Source organism: Macrobrachium rosenbergii, chromosome 55, assembly GCF_040412425.1.
Source record: "Macrobrachium rosenbergii isolate ZJJX-2024 chromosome 55, ASM4041242v1, whole genome shotgun sequence".
Taxonomy (NCBI): domain Eukaryota; kingdom Metazoa; phylum Arthropoda; class Malacostraca; order Decapoda; family Palaemonidae; genus Macrobrachium; species Macrobrachium rosenbergii.
The window spans coordinates 48205959-48223086 of NC_089795.1; the positions used below are offsets into that span (position 1 = coordinate 48205959).

Here is a 17128-nt window from a genome sequence, read left to right on the forward strand (position 1 = left end):
TATTTATTTCTCAGTAAATTATATCTAGAAATCCTTACGTATAATTACGCACAAATTCGTACATGGACGCATTATTATGTTGCGTAGATAATAAAAATCAAAATTGAAGCTGTGTATCATTTCTCACGCTCTTCGTACGTTATGCATTAAGTAAATGGTAAACTTGAACTTACAAGCACTAAGACAACTCACGCACACACACACACATATATATTTACATATATATATATATATATATATATATATATATATATATATATATATATATATATATATATATATATATATATATTATATATATATATATATATATATATATATATATATATATATATATATATATATATATATATATATATATATATATGTATATATATACATATATATGTATTTACATATATATATATAAATACAAATACATATACACACACACACACACACACACACACATATATATATATATATATATATATATATATATATATATATATATATATATATATATAAACTCTCATTCTTCAGAGAAATTCTTAAGACTATAAATTCATTGCAAAATCCAGTTCACATCCTCACCTAATTGGTAGCATTCGCGTCCAGCTGATCAATATGTGGGTCGTAAAATTCCAGGATGAAAGTCGGTTCCAGGATGGAGGTCTGTTCCAGGCCTCTGCTGAATCCAGCCACGCATCTCACATCCACCAGCTCCACAGATATGCATAATACTGAGCGGGTATACAGCTACTCTGGAATTTCTGTGGGCAAAGAGGGTATGATATTTTATACATAATAGGATTATTTAACTATAAAGCTCACATAAAAGTACTTTTTCATTTTTTAAAGTGAATGTTAAAACCCGTTCTCGATGTAATTATCTTTTCGTTCCTAATGAATAGCAAATTTATATAGATTATTCAGATGACACTCTCAGTTAAGAAATAGAAATTTATATAAATTCTTCAGATGGCACAAAAATTTCCCTTAGACTTTTCGACTACTGGTGTCAGAATGGCGTTTGTACTAAAAGGAAATAATTATCTCGTTTCTAATGAAAAAGAAATTTAATTAGATTCTTCAGTTGCCACAGAAAACGCCATTATTGTATACAACTCCTGGTGCATGAATGATGTTTATATAAAAAAGAATTGCCATTTCGAACTTTGTTATTCAGTAATCCTTGCTCTGTATTTTGAGAATGCAAATTGCAAACCCCCTCTTAGTTTGTTTAAAAGAATATTACGAATACTTAATTTGCTAAAAGTATTCGGACATTCTCCGTATCAAGAAACAGAATTCTGAATCCTGAGAGGAAAATGTCTTGATTTTTCGTTCTGGAATTATAAATGACGCCTCTTTGCTGGCAACAATTTAGTAGTGCAAGTAACTATATATAAATTAAAAATAAATTTAAATAAGTCTAATAATTTCACTAATAATATATAATAAGTTTAAATAAGCATAATAATTTCACTAAAGCTTGTATATATAGATGAGTGTAATTAATTACTCTTTGGGTCATAATGAATCCATTACAAAATCGTGAAAATTGTCTCCATTAATTTTCACGTCAGTCTGCAAAGTTTATCTAAATTTAAAAGATGTCGTGAGGTCAATGGATCAGTCACTTTGATTAATAAGAATTCATAGTACACGTGAATGTCTTCGGCAGTCAAAGTATTTTAAATATTTCAACCCGTAAAGCAGTCGACATGATTATAATTGTTGGTACAGTAGAGTTACCCTTTCATTCGACATACTTATGACTTTACTGAATAAAGCCAATTAAATACTACAACGAGTATGTTAAAAATAAATAAATGTAAATATAAAAAAAAATCAGACCAAGCATAATCTTAAAAGGAGCCAAGTATCTTATTTAAACTTTTCAAGTTTTCTACGTTATCATCCTGATATGTAACCTAATCTCTCTCTCTCTCTCTCTCTCTCTCTCTCTCTCTCTCTCTCTCTCTCTCTCTCTCTCATAATGTATCAATTTAATTACTTTCCCTTTTGTGTCACAAAAATGAATAGCATAAATTTGATTTCGGTAAGAATCATCAAAGCTACAAATTTTGGTGGCCGGCTGTTGATTCCTCTCTCTCTCTCTCTCTCTCTCTCTCTCTCTCTCTCTCTCTCTCTCTCTCTCTCTCTCTCTTCCACACACACACATGCACACACACAATTTTTTAACTTTGAATGGGGAATGCATCGGTTCATATTGGGTTTTATTATCAGTGTGTGTAATTACAGCCTCATCTGTGGCATGAAGTACATGCCACAGGTTACAGCTAATCTGTATCGATCATTGTACACCTATATAGTCATCATACTCATGCGACAGAATATTTGCGCTTCCACTGCGGTAAAACATTATGTATATACATACATTATATATATATATATAATATATATATATATATATATATATATATATATATATATATATATATATATATATATATATATATATATATATATATATATATATATATGAGAATGTACGTTTGCATGTATCTATGTATGTACTGTAATGATTAAGTACCACGTATACAAATAAAAGTAAATGTACATAATAGATATCTAACAATATTCACAAACGGATAAATTATACTGTAAACAACTGCCTTTCCACCATGATACAGTTTCCAACTTGTCTCAGAAAAACCCAAATTTATGTCATTTCTAAACTCAAGAGATAGAGCTCTAACTGTTACAGCTATTTTCATGGGATAAAAGCCTCTAATACATGGATACATTAGAGCGAAAGTTGCTTTAGATAGAGGCTAACATTTAAGGCCTAGCTTGTTGGTTATCCAATGCGTCAGGGGAAGTCATATGAGGCTAATCTGCATATAGATGCTCCTATATGAGATTCGAAAACTACTTTTCTTTATTTATGAGCCTTTTTTCTGTTTGTAAAAGCACTACTCTTATTTTGACTTTTAGGCTGTTCACTCTTTAGCTTAGATCTTTCCTTTGTAAGAGGAATATTTTTATAATTTCCTGTTTAGAAATTGTTTGGAATGGTATAACTAGATTTCATCGTTTCAGAGGACATATTGGCTGGTGTAATGTCTCATGAAATACTTGGTCACTCATTCGTTCAGTAATCACCGTTATATTTTATAGAATTTTCCGGTTACATTTTCGGTTATACAGAAAAAAAATTATTAAATTACTTGTCAAATGTCGAGTAAAGTAGTCACAATCCACCTGTGAAATGCTGGAAATGCTTAGTGAAACGACTAATTAACAATTACCTGTGCTACGTCAGGTGAGATCGTTTACTGTCACTTACCCAGGGAATGTTGTCGCCTTTGCGAGCGTTGTTAAACATCCAGGTAAACAAGGTAGGCTCACAATAGGCCTCCAGGCGATACGGAATGTTTACCAGCCTTAGATACACACAGGTGCATCTTCCTAAAAAATGAAGAAAAATGCAGAGAATAATAAAAATCGGGTTCACTGTCGATCGTCAACAGCAGTAAAGCTGATTAGTTGCTGTCAAAGGTACCCCGGGGAAATGACGAAGGTGCTTGTTTTAGAAATGCAAGGATACATTGTACGTTTTCAGGAATAAATAAAGGTGTTATAGAGGAGATACTATACTGCATTATTTTCTGGCATTGTTTTCGATATTATTATAAACAATATACACTGATTTCTTTAGAGACCAAGCTTCTCAAAGTTGTGCAATGCACGTTTATGGAAAATAAGGCAGGATTTGGAAATAATTCACTGGTTTATATTGAGTGATCAAGCACTAGTGTTTTGAAGAATGATAATTGTTCACCTCATTCATGTTAATAAATGAATGATATTCAAATCAAATCATGGCCCTTATTTGACCTGGTCTGGATTACTTTACTCTCTCTCTCTCTCTCTCTCTCTCTCTGGCAGAATTACGCGTGTGACGTGACCTGCCCTGTTTAACATATATATGGAGGCCGAGAGAGAGAGAGAGAGAGAGAGAGAGAGAGAGAGAGAGAGAGAGAGAGAGAGAGAGAGAGAGAGAGAGAGAGTCTGGCTCGGATGGGGAACAGAAATGGAAACGCATTTGGTTTCAGAAGTTTAATATGGATATGGAATAATTTGACGGCAGGAGGGTTAATGGCTATTGTGCTTATCACTCCCTAGAGATACGCTGGGAATGGAGAGAAAAAGAAGCAAAGGAAACAGAGTGAAAGACGTGGAAACATAAAAAATGACAAAAATAGCTGATAAGCCAGTGGAATGGAAGCAGATAAGAGTAACTGAAGTGAATTTGGTAGAGAGGCTGAAAATGTAATGTCAAAAACTAGACGAATAAGAAAAAAGAACATTAACTGTAGATTAAAGGCGTAAAAATGCAAGGAATGAATAAAAAAAAAGGAATATAAAAATAAAGTGAAGCCCTTAGAGGCCAGAATAACCGGCTAATCAGCAGAGAGAGAGAGAGAGAGAGAGAGAGAGAGAGAGAGAGAGAGAGAGAGAGAGAGAGAGAGAGAGAGAAATTCTCTCTTTGTAGAACTGTAATCAAAGTGCTAGACTTAGATCTACCCATTTTCAAAGGCTTAACTCTTAAGGAAATAGAAAGAAATGGAAGGGCCTCTTTTGTGTTTAATCGTAGCGTGAAATTGCCACCTTCAAGGGGCATTACCCAGAAGGCTGAGAAGCGAGAGGAGAGATCGGAAATCGCCTGTGATTACTAGATAACGAAAGAGTTACTGCCTTGTGAAAGGCCGTCTCCTAGAATTCAATGCCAAGGAATGGGTTGGCTCGGGGATAAGGATGAATAATAATCCTATCTATTTCATTCTGGACGAAGAAATGAAGCAGGTGTTACATTGTACGATCTATACATAATTACTGATTTTCTATAAATAATACGATTTTTGTGACTTGAATAAATTTCATACGCACTTTTTTGGAGGAAATGCGAAGGCTCGAGAATACAGGGCAATGGAACAGAAAGAAACTTCATTTGTTTTCTATAAGGTTGCACTGCTATTTGTATGGCATGCCCTTTGTCAGGAGAACAAGTTCAACATTATTCTTTAAATAAGTTTAGGCTTAATTTCTTTAGTGGATATAAAAATTCTTTACTGAATATAAAATAAGTGTAAATAGTATTCCTTTTTCATCACCCAGCATTATCTTAGAAACTCTCACAGTTTGGTAATCACTGACTTTAGAGGGAAAATGTACCGTGAATTTCTGGTAAGGATCCGAACTAACTTAGTTCAGGGGCATTATTACTGAATAAATCATAAGTTCAATATATACAAAGCATTGTAGGAACGAGGATAAATCTCCCAGTCTGTTATTTAAAGTTGCAATTGCTGTAGATAAACACAGAACGTTCTTCTGAAACACTCTGCAGCTCCGCGAGTCATAAACTAATTATTTTCTGAGCTAATCTAGCGTAATGATAATTATCATTAACTAATTTTCATTTAGGAAAAGTAACAAATCAATGAGACGTAACTTGAATGTATTCATTTCATTACTGATTACTTTAGTATGAAAATTTATAAAAAAAAGTTTTGCATAAAATTAAGTAACTGTCCGTTCTTTCATTGTCATTTTTATATAACTTCTTAATGAGAGTAATAGGAGTTGCTCTTGCAAATATGAGAAGCAGGAGTAAAACAAAGAGAAAAATCAAGTTCTGTAAAAGCTGATCAATAAAGAGCCTGATTATAATAATCTGGATTCTATATCAACCAAAATTAAATGAAAAAAAATGAATAACCCTTAAGTAAGAGAATGGTATAAACTGTCACTCATGCCTATTTGTATTTTATCGGTCAATAATTTTCTAATAAAAACTGCCTGGAAGGCTTGCACATACACACAAAAACATCCACGCACGATCGCGCGTACATATCCACAAACTGTGAAATGGGGAGAGAGACCCAAATGGAACGTAAAGGGCCAAAGAACGACGAAGCAATGTTTAAAGTATAACGTATAATGAGAATTCAGGATAAGTCTTCTTGTTCCCAGGTATTCAGATTTATCACTCTCTCTCTCTCTCTCTCTCTCTCTCTCTCTCTCTCTCTCTCTCTCTCTCTCTCTCTCAGGTACGCACTCACACACATACACTCAAATTTAAAAAAATGAACGTAATGCATTGCTGTTCCTTGGTAAAGTACAAAAAGAGGGCGACATTTGGTTACTGTCTCAAGAATAGCACCTAATTCTGGATATCAGTGTTCATCAATAACCGTAATTTATTTTCAAAAATTCAGTATAAAGTTTTTATTTCGTTATTCTGGGTCAACAAATAATTTTTTTTTTTTTTTTTTACATTTTCAGGGTTCAAAAAACACGTAAATTATTTGAAAAGGAAGAAAGAATGCCATCACGCAAGCCTTTATCCAGACAAATTGAAAAAGCTGGAGAATCATCACTCAAACACGAGACTAAACATGAGAAGCATTACTGAAATAAAAGTCCACGACCAGGGGACGAATTCTTTGACCGACAGAGAAGAATCACCAGTCCCGATCGTCCTCCATCAAAGTCAGAACTGCAGCGCCCGGGGAAAGACCAGAAACAGAAAATGGGAATTACAGACTTCCTGAAATTTTGCGTTTGTCTTCTGACGAGAAGAACTCGCCATTTGGATTAATACTGGGGAGATATATATCGGAATAAAAGCGTCTGAATACTGGTTAGTTACACCATTTGCGAAGAGAAACAATCGTATATGAATATTACCAACAATAAGCAAAATTTTGGCCAGTATTCCTCTCTCTCTCTCTCTCTCTCTCTCTCTCTCTCATGTAGTATAAATTGGTCCCGCCTGACGGATGATCAAGTACATGTAGAGGGAGAGAGATAGCAACCACAAAATTGTTCCTTATTTGGCTTCAGACAGAACAGTTCACCAATAAAATAAACTACAAGAGTTCTCAGGTGACCCTTTGGAATCTAAGTTTGGATTAAAACTCTAAAATTTTCTTTTTAATTACACATTAAATACGTCAGAGTCTTATAAAATCGTCGTATACTGTGGACCCTATTGCCTAAATGAGTAAGTAAATCACAAAGAATATGTGAGGTCCATTTGGTGACAAAAGGAGGTTCATGTAACTCTGGCGCCAGAGAGTCATTGAGTCAGTTTCATTTGCTGGTCGTCCGTTTCCCTCTTGGATGGTCTAGCTGAGAGACACAGAAATGATATACACTGTGGTTTATGTCGATCTTGAGAGGTTATTAGCTGTGGTTTATAGACCTTTTCTCCTCGACCGTGTGTGAACGCCAAGCTATAGATGACTAGAATGAACCAAAATTCCCCAAAATAAGATTGATTACTATTATTATTATTATTATTATTATTATTATTATTATATTATTATTATTATTATTATTATTATTATTATTATTATTATTCAGAAGATGAACCCTATTCATATGGAACAAGCCCACATGGGCCACTGACTTAAAATTCAAACTTCCAAAGACTAAGGTGTTTATCAGAAAGAAGTAAGAGAAAGTAAAGGGAAGTACATAAAGAAGAGATATCAATAACTGAGAAAGAAAAAATAATTTAACAAATTAATAAATAAATTATAGAGATTAATGAATTTATCTCGGGTGCAAAAAGATTACGGTTAAAGAAGGCTGGTTTCCATTCTACGTCTAAATCACCTGAAGCTGATAATCTTATCTATTGGAGGTGTCTCTTCACCCTTAGTGACAAAGCATTATCGCATATACCATGTGTGTCGTTTACCAAGGAATTATTGCATTATAAACCAGCAGAAATACCATCATTACCCTCGTATTACATGAATACAAGCTATTTTGCCTCTTAAATCTCTTACTTGCACTTCAAGATACTATAAGGGAAGTGTTCAGAATTAAAGACAATTGTTCTCTCAAGATAATTTGAAAAGATTCTTACGATCACGCTTAGTCTTCATGACCAAATAGAGCCAAAAGTACTTTCACTATAAACAGGTACATCCACGTGTATGATATGTGCAAATGGACGTTTTCATTAATTTATCTTTTTTAATAGCTATTCGCATGAAAACAGTGCCTTTCCTTAAAAGGATTATAAAATTATACTTTTAATACCGATGAAATACCAGGTCGAATTTACAAAGAATGAAAATATGAACTACTATATGCGAATAAAAAATATTCTCAAAAACTTATACGATTTTATGTTAATGGATCACACGAATATGATAATTCCTTAAAAGAAACTGCGGTACATATTCCCCCCAAAAATGTATATTAGGTCCAACAGCGACATTCCATTAACATGAAAAATCCCAAAAAGTCCATACGAAAGTTCTTTGACGCCCAGAAGGTCTTAAGGAAGTTCAGTACCCTTAATACTTTAGAACGTTTCGCTGCCAATTTTGGCGTTAAAAGTTTCCGGTTTCCTTCGAGGGTGAGTTCAAGGAAGAGCACTTGGAATGGCATTTCTTCGAAAACTTTCATATTTATGGTTTAAAAACGCTCCTGCGAGAGATGGCTTGAATGTTTCTGCAGAAGTTCATTTCTTTGCTGGATTTTTTATACACAAATTTTTCCCTTATGAGTTTTTTATCATTAGACTGGGAATTGTATCATTACATATGAAAAATATCAGTATTATTATAAATATACGTATAAATGGTATTAAAAATCCTGAATAAATTTGATTCATCCAGAAACTTAGGCTGAATGTTAGTTCCCATTTAAGAGTAATTTCAGTGTTTTCCCATGCCAAAAAAAGTCACAAGCAATAATTGCATGTAAATGACCAATGAATTTTATTGAACAAGATATGAAAGGCAGATATTTGGACGACCTCGGCTTCTATCAGGCAGAAAGAGGGCATATCCTTTTCAGACAATCAATACATAACGTTCGTCATTTTACTTTATGATTTTGGTATTTTATAACAACAATCATTTTAGAAATATCTTTGCAATTTTTTTTTTATTTTAATCAGTTAATTATAGAAGACCGAGGTGCAAGCAGTTAAAATGTGCTATTGTATTGATGAAATTCTTAACCTTAAATACAACATTTACTTAAGAGTAAAAGAGAATTGTGGATTTTCTTTTATAAGTTCTAGTCTACTCTTTTCTTTCGTACCTATTCATCTAATTTATGGAAATGAATTAATGAATGGACACTCCAAAGCTTGAGCCTGTAATCCTCATAAAATCTCTTTCTCTCTGTCTCTCTCTTCTCTCTCTCTCTCTCTCTCTCTCTCTCTCTCTCTCTCTCTCTCTGTTTACCTAGATATTGCAACTATCTTTTACCATTGTTACTTGTCGTAAGAAAGAATAATCTTCGTAATCTCTCTCTATCATTCCTCGTCTCCTGATCCATCTCACTTAAGGTCATCATCTCCCACTGCTTCATTTTTAATTATGATAAACGACCAATGTACCCTTCCCTTCCTTTGCCCAGAAACAGACCGAAATAAAAGGGTGAAATAAAACGGAGAATGTGGCATTTGACTTCATTCACTGAGAAGAGTAGAAGAGACTTTTCGTGTTTCCGTATAAAGTATTTTTCGTCCGTTCTGGCTCCATAGCTCCCGTTTGCCTTCTCGGAAGGCTTTTAAACCCTTCACTCGCCCTCGAGGGATTGTCCTTCTCTCTCTCTCTCTCTCTCTCTCTCTCTAAGGAACTGGTCTTTCATCTCTCCAAAGGAAGGAAGTTGTTCTGTTCAAGAATATCATCTTGAAACCCCGCCCCCCTATACCTCCATCCCCTCTCCCACCCCACCCTCCCGTTCCCACGAAAGGAAATCCGGAATAAATGTGATAACAAGTTAAAAAGTTAACCAACAAATTTTAAAAGGATGATAATTAAGATGAAGAAATACATAGATGAATATGTATATACCGTGATTATTATGTAAATGAATAAACCTGTAGATAAACAATATTTCAGTGATAAATAACCATAAGCAATTGATACTGAATAATGAAGAAACTGAAGTAATAAATGAACCAGTAAAAGAATAATTATTTCCTTGTGATAATGCTATTAATAATACAAAAGGAATTGTCATTTTCCTCACTCGCGGCACTTTACCGCTAAAGAATGTTAGTTTCTTTAAAGGGCTATGAGCATTTGAGCATGCACACAAGCACACACAGAGAGAGAGAGAGAGAGAGAGAGAGAGAGAGAGAGAGAGAGAGAGAGAGAGAGAGAGAGAGAGAGAGAAACCGCAATGAAAATAAAGGGAGAAAGAGTGAGACAGATAGAGGCTGAGATCCGAAATAAAAAGTACTATGAGAGAGAGAGAGAGAGAGAGAGAGAGAGAGAGAGAGAGAGAGCAACGTAAATCTTTTTCAAAACGTGAAACCAAACGCGAGCGTTGTTACAACGTTTGACATTCGTTCAGAGTCTTTCCCAAGAAAGGTAAACCGAGCTTAGTTTCCAAATGCTCTTAATATAATTGAGCTACATCTTCTAATTATTGAAACAAGAAAGGAACAAGTCTCCAAGAGTATTCACTGTTGTTTCTCGAAGGAACTAGAATTTAAACTCAATGTGTCATTACTCCGGAAAAAGGGAAAGTTTGGTAGGTGACACCCAAAACAAAACAATGCTTTGTAATGGTCTAATTTGCAATTGGAAGGAATCGTCGCTTATGTAAAAAATCCGGACTAGAAATAAGGAAATTTTGTAAAGGTCAGAACTAAATATAAAATAAATGTTGACATAAAGATAACGATAAGATCTATATTTGATTATTTTGGTTACAAGAAGACAGTTTGTCCTTAAATTAAAATCCCACGGAGTCAAACGCAAGGGAATTTCGTAAGGCCAGAATTTAATACAAAAGAAATATCTACATTGTGGTAACGATAAGATCTGTATTTAATTATTTCTATTGCAAGACAATTTAATGTGTTTAAATAAAACCCTACGAACGTGGCATTTAAACGACTACGCAGTTTTACTGTATTTCGGACGCTGCACGCATTGACCAATCCAGCCACTCAAAGCTAATTTCAGTTAGTAAAGTAAAAGGTCCTTTTTTCTTTTATTTAGTCCAAAGCGACGTGAAACTCGGGAACTGTATCACAGACAAAATCAACAGCACGAAAAATTTTAATGAAACCTTCCTTTGACTGCTCGCTCCCCCTGACGCTCTATCGACCAGGGGCGATTTTCATTGTCATATATTCTGCGAAATTTTTTTTTATGCCGAATTGTTTAATTACCGGGAGAAAAACAAATCTATTGGATTGATTTTTTTTGTGGTAATGTAATAAAAAAGGCATTATGCATTATGAAGTAAAGAGATATTGTCTGGACTTTTTTTTTTTTAATTCCATGCTCTATCAGCTGGCAAACAACACCAACGTAACGCAACAAAATCTAATAAATAGAAAAATATTAAATATATAAAGTATGTAAATATAGAATATATAAATTTAACAGCCACCAGCTTTCCTAACTTCAGCAGGGATCAGGTAGTTTAGTTTTGTGTCACCGTAATAAGGCAATTTTCTATATCCAAAACTAATTCTTTGTTTCAGAATGGACCAGTTAACGAATATTCAGGTGAAAATATTCAGTGAAAATGATCCTAGTGATATGTAAAAGGCCATTTAATGAGATCATAGTGAGTCTTGTAGGAAACATTATCGCTCTTCATATCACCCCCATGAGAAAAAATCTCGCTAATTATCAAACATATAGTTCGGTGTTTTGTACTTCTATTTGTTTTGTGTTGGAAACTGACAAATAAATATTGAATACTGGCAATTATAAACTGAGCTCCCGGAATGGGAGGTTGATAATTATGACTGAAATGAATAACTCCCGAACTCTCCTTATCTGTTCATTATTTTACTTCAGACGGGTCTACGACCTTCTTCCTGTCATTGTTGCGTTTGTTCTTTGTTCGTTTGATTAGATGGTCCTTTGCCAGAATGACCTCTTCTCGTATAAACAAGTATTGTATACTGGCAATTAAAAACAGAGTTCTGGGATGGAAAGTTGACCATTGTTACAACTGAAATGAAGGAATCTTTTTTGTTCATTATTTTGCTTCCGACGGCTCTGCGACCTTCTTCCTTTTGCTACGTTTGTTCTTTGTTTGTTTGAATACGATTGCCTTTTGCAAGAATGATATCTTGCTCGTACAAACAACATATTTCTCTCCTGAAACAATGGGATCTCCCATAAAACAAGGGATTCTTCCCTAAAACAACGGAGTCTTCCCTAAAACAACGGATTCTTCCCCAAAACAGCGGATTCTTCCCTAAAAAAAGGATCTTCCCTAAAACAAGGGATTCTTCCCTAAAAAAAGGGATTCTTCCCTAAAAAAAAGGATCTTCTCTAAAACAAGGATTATTCCTTAAAACAATGGATCTTCCCTAAAACAAGGGCTCTTCCTTAAAACAAGGGATTCTTCCCTAAAACAATGGATCTTCCTTAAAACAAGGGATCTTCCTTAAAGCAAGGGATTCTTCCCTAAAACAATGGATCTTCCCTAAAACAAGGGATTCTTCCCTTTTAGACTATTTAATATTTCAGTTAAGTTTTATTAATTTCCTTTAAGGAAAATACCACCTTTTTACTTATTTGTTTTGTAACTGTAATGACATATTTAGAAAAGTTTTTTTTTTTTATCTCACTATAAGAGCTTTTGAAAACATCAGTCATGTTATCGTTTCTTGAACATTCCAGCACATTTCCTCTTATAGAACTCGCTTGTGAGCACTCTGAAGTGGGGGTGGGGAGAGAGAGAGAGAGAGAGAGAGAGAGAGAGAGAGAGAGAGAGAGAGAGAGAGAGAGAGAGAGAGAGATACGGGCGCGTTTGCAAAAAGAAAAGAAAGAAATAATAATCCATTTGAAGTGTGGAAGTATAGGAAGGAAGGAAGGAGGCCCTTATTAGACCAGCCTAGTCCACTCACTGTGATGATTAATTTTCTGCCTCAGTTCGTTCTTCTGATGATGGAAAATGGGAGATTTACGAACACAATGATGATATGATCAGATTTAGTCCTTTGGGAGGATAAACCTTCTGATTGAATAATTGAATTGAGAGAGAGAGAGAGAGAGAGAGAGAGAGAGAGAGAGAGAGAGAGAGAGAGAGAGAGAGAGAGAGGGTGTGTTTGTATATGATTCACTAGTCTGTAATTAACACATTAATACCTTGTGGAGTTAAGTTAATTTTTTCTTGGTATTTTAGGAGTTTCTGGCCCCTTGCTTCGTCTGTCTCACGACTCGCCTGCTTTCTCATCTTACCAGTATTATGGTTAAACTTCAATTTTGATACTGATGATAACAATAATACATTTCTCATTGACATCCTGGTTCTCAAATGACTTTGATGCGCTCGCTATAAATTAGTTGTTATCGATTCTCATAATTTTGCTCAGTGAGAGAAAACGTCGAAAAATCTATAGAAGTAAATATACGAAAAGTCATGTCAAACTATTAAACGAATATTTTTATTAGTATAAAAAACTTACCACCAGATTAAAGTCGCCATGCGTCATCAGACCTAGCGTCGCTACTTCTTGCAAGATACATATAACATTTCCTCATAAGGAGGCTGGCCCTTCATTCCTCACACCGAAGATGCAATGCTTTTCTACCCTAATAGAATTCTCCTTGAATTTTAACAGCTTACTTACATTTTTAGCTATTTATTAATTTGTTATTTTTTTTTTAAATAAGTGAGATCTCTTCTTTCTGTATTTCCCTTTACCTCCTCTCACTCCTTTCTAAAGAACACCATATCCTTTAAAGGCTTGAATTTCAAGTCAATGGCCCTTTTGGTGGGCTTGTTCCAACTGAATAGAGTTCACCTTCTGAATAATAATAATAATAATAATAATAATAATAATAATAATAATAATAATAATAATAATAATAATAATAATAATAATAATAATAATAATAAAGTCAGCATCTCACTAGCCAGATGATATTCATATCTATGTTTGCATTCTTTATCTGGAATTCGTCTGGGAAAAACATCAGCAGGGAGGGATAATGGATTTCGTTGTCCTCTAATTGTTAATGAAGGTTTTGTGTCCGAAGCATAAAACCATATCGAAACGCATTTCAATGTTTTTTCACAAATTAGTGAGATCAATGGTGGCCTCCTTTTGAGTGGAAAGTTTCTATGAATATGCAATTAGTAATATATATATGATTAGGTAGGCAGATATATATATATATATATATATATATATATATATATATATATATATATATATATATATATATATATATATATATATATATATTTGTGTGTGTGTGTGTGTGTGTGTGTGTGTGGAGAGAGAGAGAGAGAGAGAGAGAGAGAGAGAGAGAGAGAGAGAGAGAGAGAGAGAGAGAGAGATATATATACAGTGTGTGTGTAAATAACAAATTATACATTTTCTACATATATTAACTCCGCATATCAAACATAAGCATAAATAAAATGGCGATTTCCAGCCTTAGCAAACATCTCTCACCACTGGGCCCTATACAAGTATTCAGAATTAAGTAACCAAGGGTTGGACCTATTGTTTCGATCCTCTCTTATGTTACCTTCTTGTTTTGACGATATGTAGTACATACCCCGAAATGATATCGAGGACTGCAAATGTTTCTCGACCAAATGTTCGGAATAAAAATAGATTTATGCTGACTAAATTCTGTTTATGTGTTAAGTCGACCAGTAAGTAGGATTTTCTGTCAAATAAATGATAATTTGAATCATGTTATACCCTATAAATGAGATTATTTACCAAACATGTCATATTGCTACTGTTAATTGTCACAACTATTGCCCAATGACATTGAATAGAATCAAATGTCCTTCGGCATTCACATAAAAAAGATATACACAAATGCTCCTCTCTTAAAATCCTCTTCAAAAAATACATATAAAGGCTTCTCTCTCAAAATGCTCTTCAGAAATGATACATAAGTGCTCCTCTCTAAAAATGCTCTTCAAAAAAGATATATAAAAATGATCCCTTCTTAAAATGCCATTCAAAAAATATATATAAATGTTCCTCTCTCAAGACGTCTTTTTATAAAGGTAAAACTGGGAAGAGACGTTTTCAGACGAAGGCCTGAGGCATCTCAGGCTCATATTAAGACATAAACCTTCTTTTCAGCGATGCATTTGATCTTTGTCGACGGCAGCCACGTCACTGAACAATTCGTCCCTAATCTGACGATTGGCGTAAGCCATTTTTTCCTTATTCTAAGAAAATGGGTTTCAAAGATTTTGATATTCAGAGCTTCTAATTAGCTCATATTTTGAGGATATTTTTTTTTTTAAATGTGACGACACAGACAGCTAAAGTTTTGATATGTTATAGTACCGAAAACTGAGGCAATTTAGCTGTAAAGCTCAAAAACTTAAAAAAAAAAAAATGGAATCCGCCAGTTCATCAAAACAGGGATGACTTGTTCCGATGCCTTGTTTTCTTTATGGCTCCCTCGACAACACAAAAGATCGATTTTATGCTTCTTTTTCCTGTCTTTATTCTCGGATTGACTGTAGTACCAATGCGTGTGCGAACAGATGATTCTTATGCACAAGCTGATGACTTATCTCAGTATTTATTTATTCATTTCTTGATTTATTGACTAATTGATTTATTTAATTAACTGATTAATCTATTTATGTATTATTAATATTTCGTGTACTTATTTAACAAATAAACAATTAATTAAGAAATTAATTAACTAATTTATCTATATATTGAAAAAACAAGAAATACTGAAATGAAACACCGATATTCAAAATGATTTTATACGAAACGGCTTTGTTGAAATAAACGTGTACCCATATTACTGACGCAGCTTCATCAGGAGGACCAGGCTTCCTCCCCGAGGAAATCAAACCCAACAAAGGGATCTGAATAAAAATAGAACCTTTGTATATCAAAGTTGGGGGATATTTCTTCAATAATGCCTTGTTGTTAATGTCCATAGTGAAAACAACTAAAGTATGAAGAAAATAATGTTAAGATTTTTTGAATTTAGTAAATCTTTTCTGCATAACTTTTCCAAATCCTTCAGTAAGTACACACACACAATATATATATATATATAATATATATATATATATATATATATATATATATATATATATATATATATATATATATATATATATATATATATAACACAATGCTGTCGAATTTATTATATATATTTTAGGAAATTTAGCAAATAGGAATTATATGTAATGAGTACGTCTCTCCTAGCTAGGATTCGAGCATATATCTTTTTGCGTTTAATACACCCAGGCACAATTACTGATATATATATATATATATATATATATATATATATATATATATATATATATATATATATATATATATATATATATATATATATATAAAAGAAGCACAATGCTGTCAATTTATTATATATAATTTGGGAAATTTCGAAACCCGGCAGTACCGATAATAAGGAATTATATGTAATTTGAGTACAACACTCTCTCTAATATGCTAGATTCGAGCATATATCTTTTTGCGTTTAATACACCCAGACACAATTACTGATATATATATATATATATATATATATATATATATATATATATATATATATATATATATATATATATATATATATATATATATATATATATACAGTGTATATATATATATATATATATATATATATATATATATATATATATCAATTATTGTGTCTGGGTGCATTAAACACAAAAAGATATAGGTTCAGTCCTAACTAAGTTGACGTACTCATTACCTATAACTCCTTATTGTTCCTAAGTTATTCCAAATTATATATAATAAATTCGACAGAATTGTGTTATTTGCTCATAATACTTGAAATCACAAAAAAATGGCACGTGTATAACTGTACAGTATGTATGCATGTTTCTGAGCTAGGCATCATTATAAATGGCTATGAATTTTACTAAACCCGAAGAGAAAGAGAGAGAGAGAGAGAGAGAGAGAGAGAGAGAGAGAGAGAGAGAGAGAGAGAGAGGTAATTTTCTTTACTCACTTCAGGGCCCCTCTTCAAAGCTCCTTGCTCTCTCTCTCTCTCTCTCTCTCTCTCTCTCTCTCTCTCTCTTTCATACTTCAAAGAGAGGAAGGCGGGAATGTTCTTTGGGAGGAATCTGCCTGAAAAGCAAAGGCACCGAAGTGAAAAATCTGACTTTCATCTTC

At 33.4% G+C, this 17128-nt stretch overlaps 1 long non-coding RNA gene across 1 annotated transcript in view; it reads right to left on the reverse strand.

Moving 5' to 3' along the window:
* Window positions 1-579: 579 nt before the first annotated feature.
* Window positions 580-17128, reverse strand: part of LOC136835953 (uncharacterized) — a 43671-nt gene continuing 27122 nt past the window's right edge. Inside the window, exon 3 of the long non-coding RNA XR_010852312.1 lies at window positions 580-752. This is a non-coding gene — a long non-coding RNA (uncharacterized lncRNA). The remainder of the gene's footprint in view (window positions 753-17128) is intronic.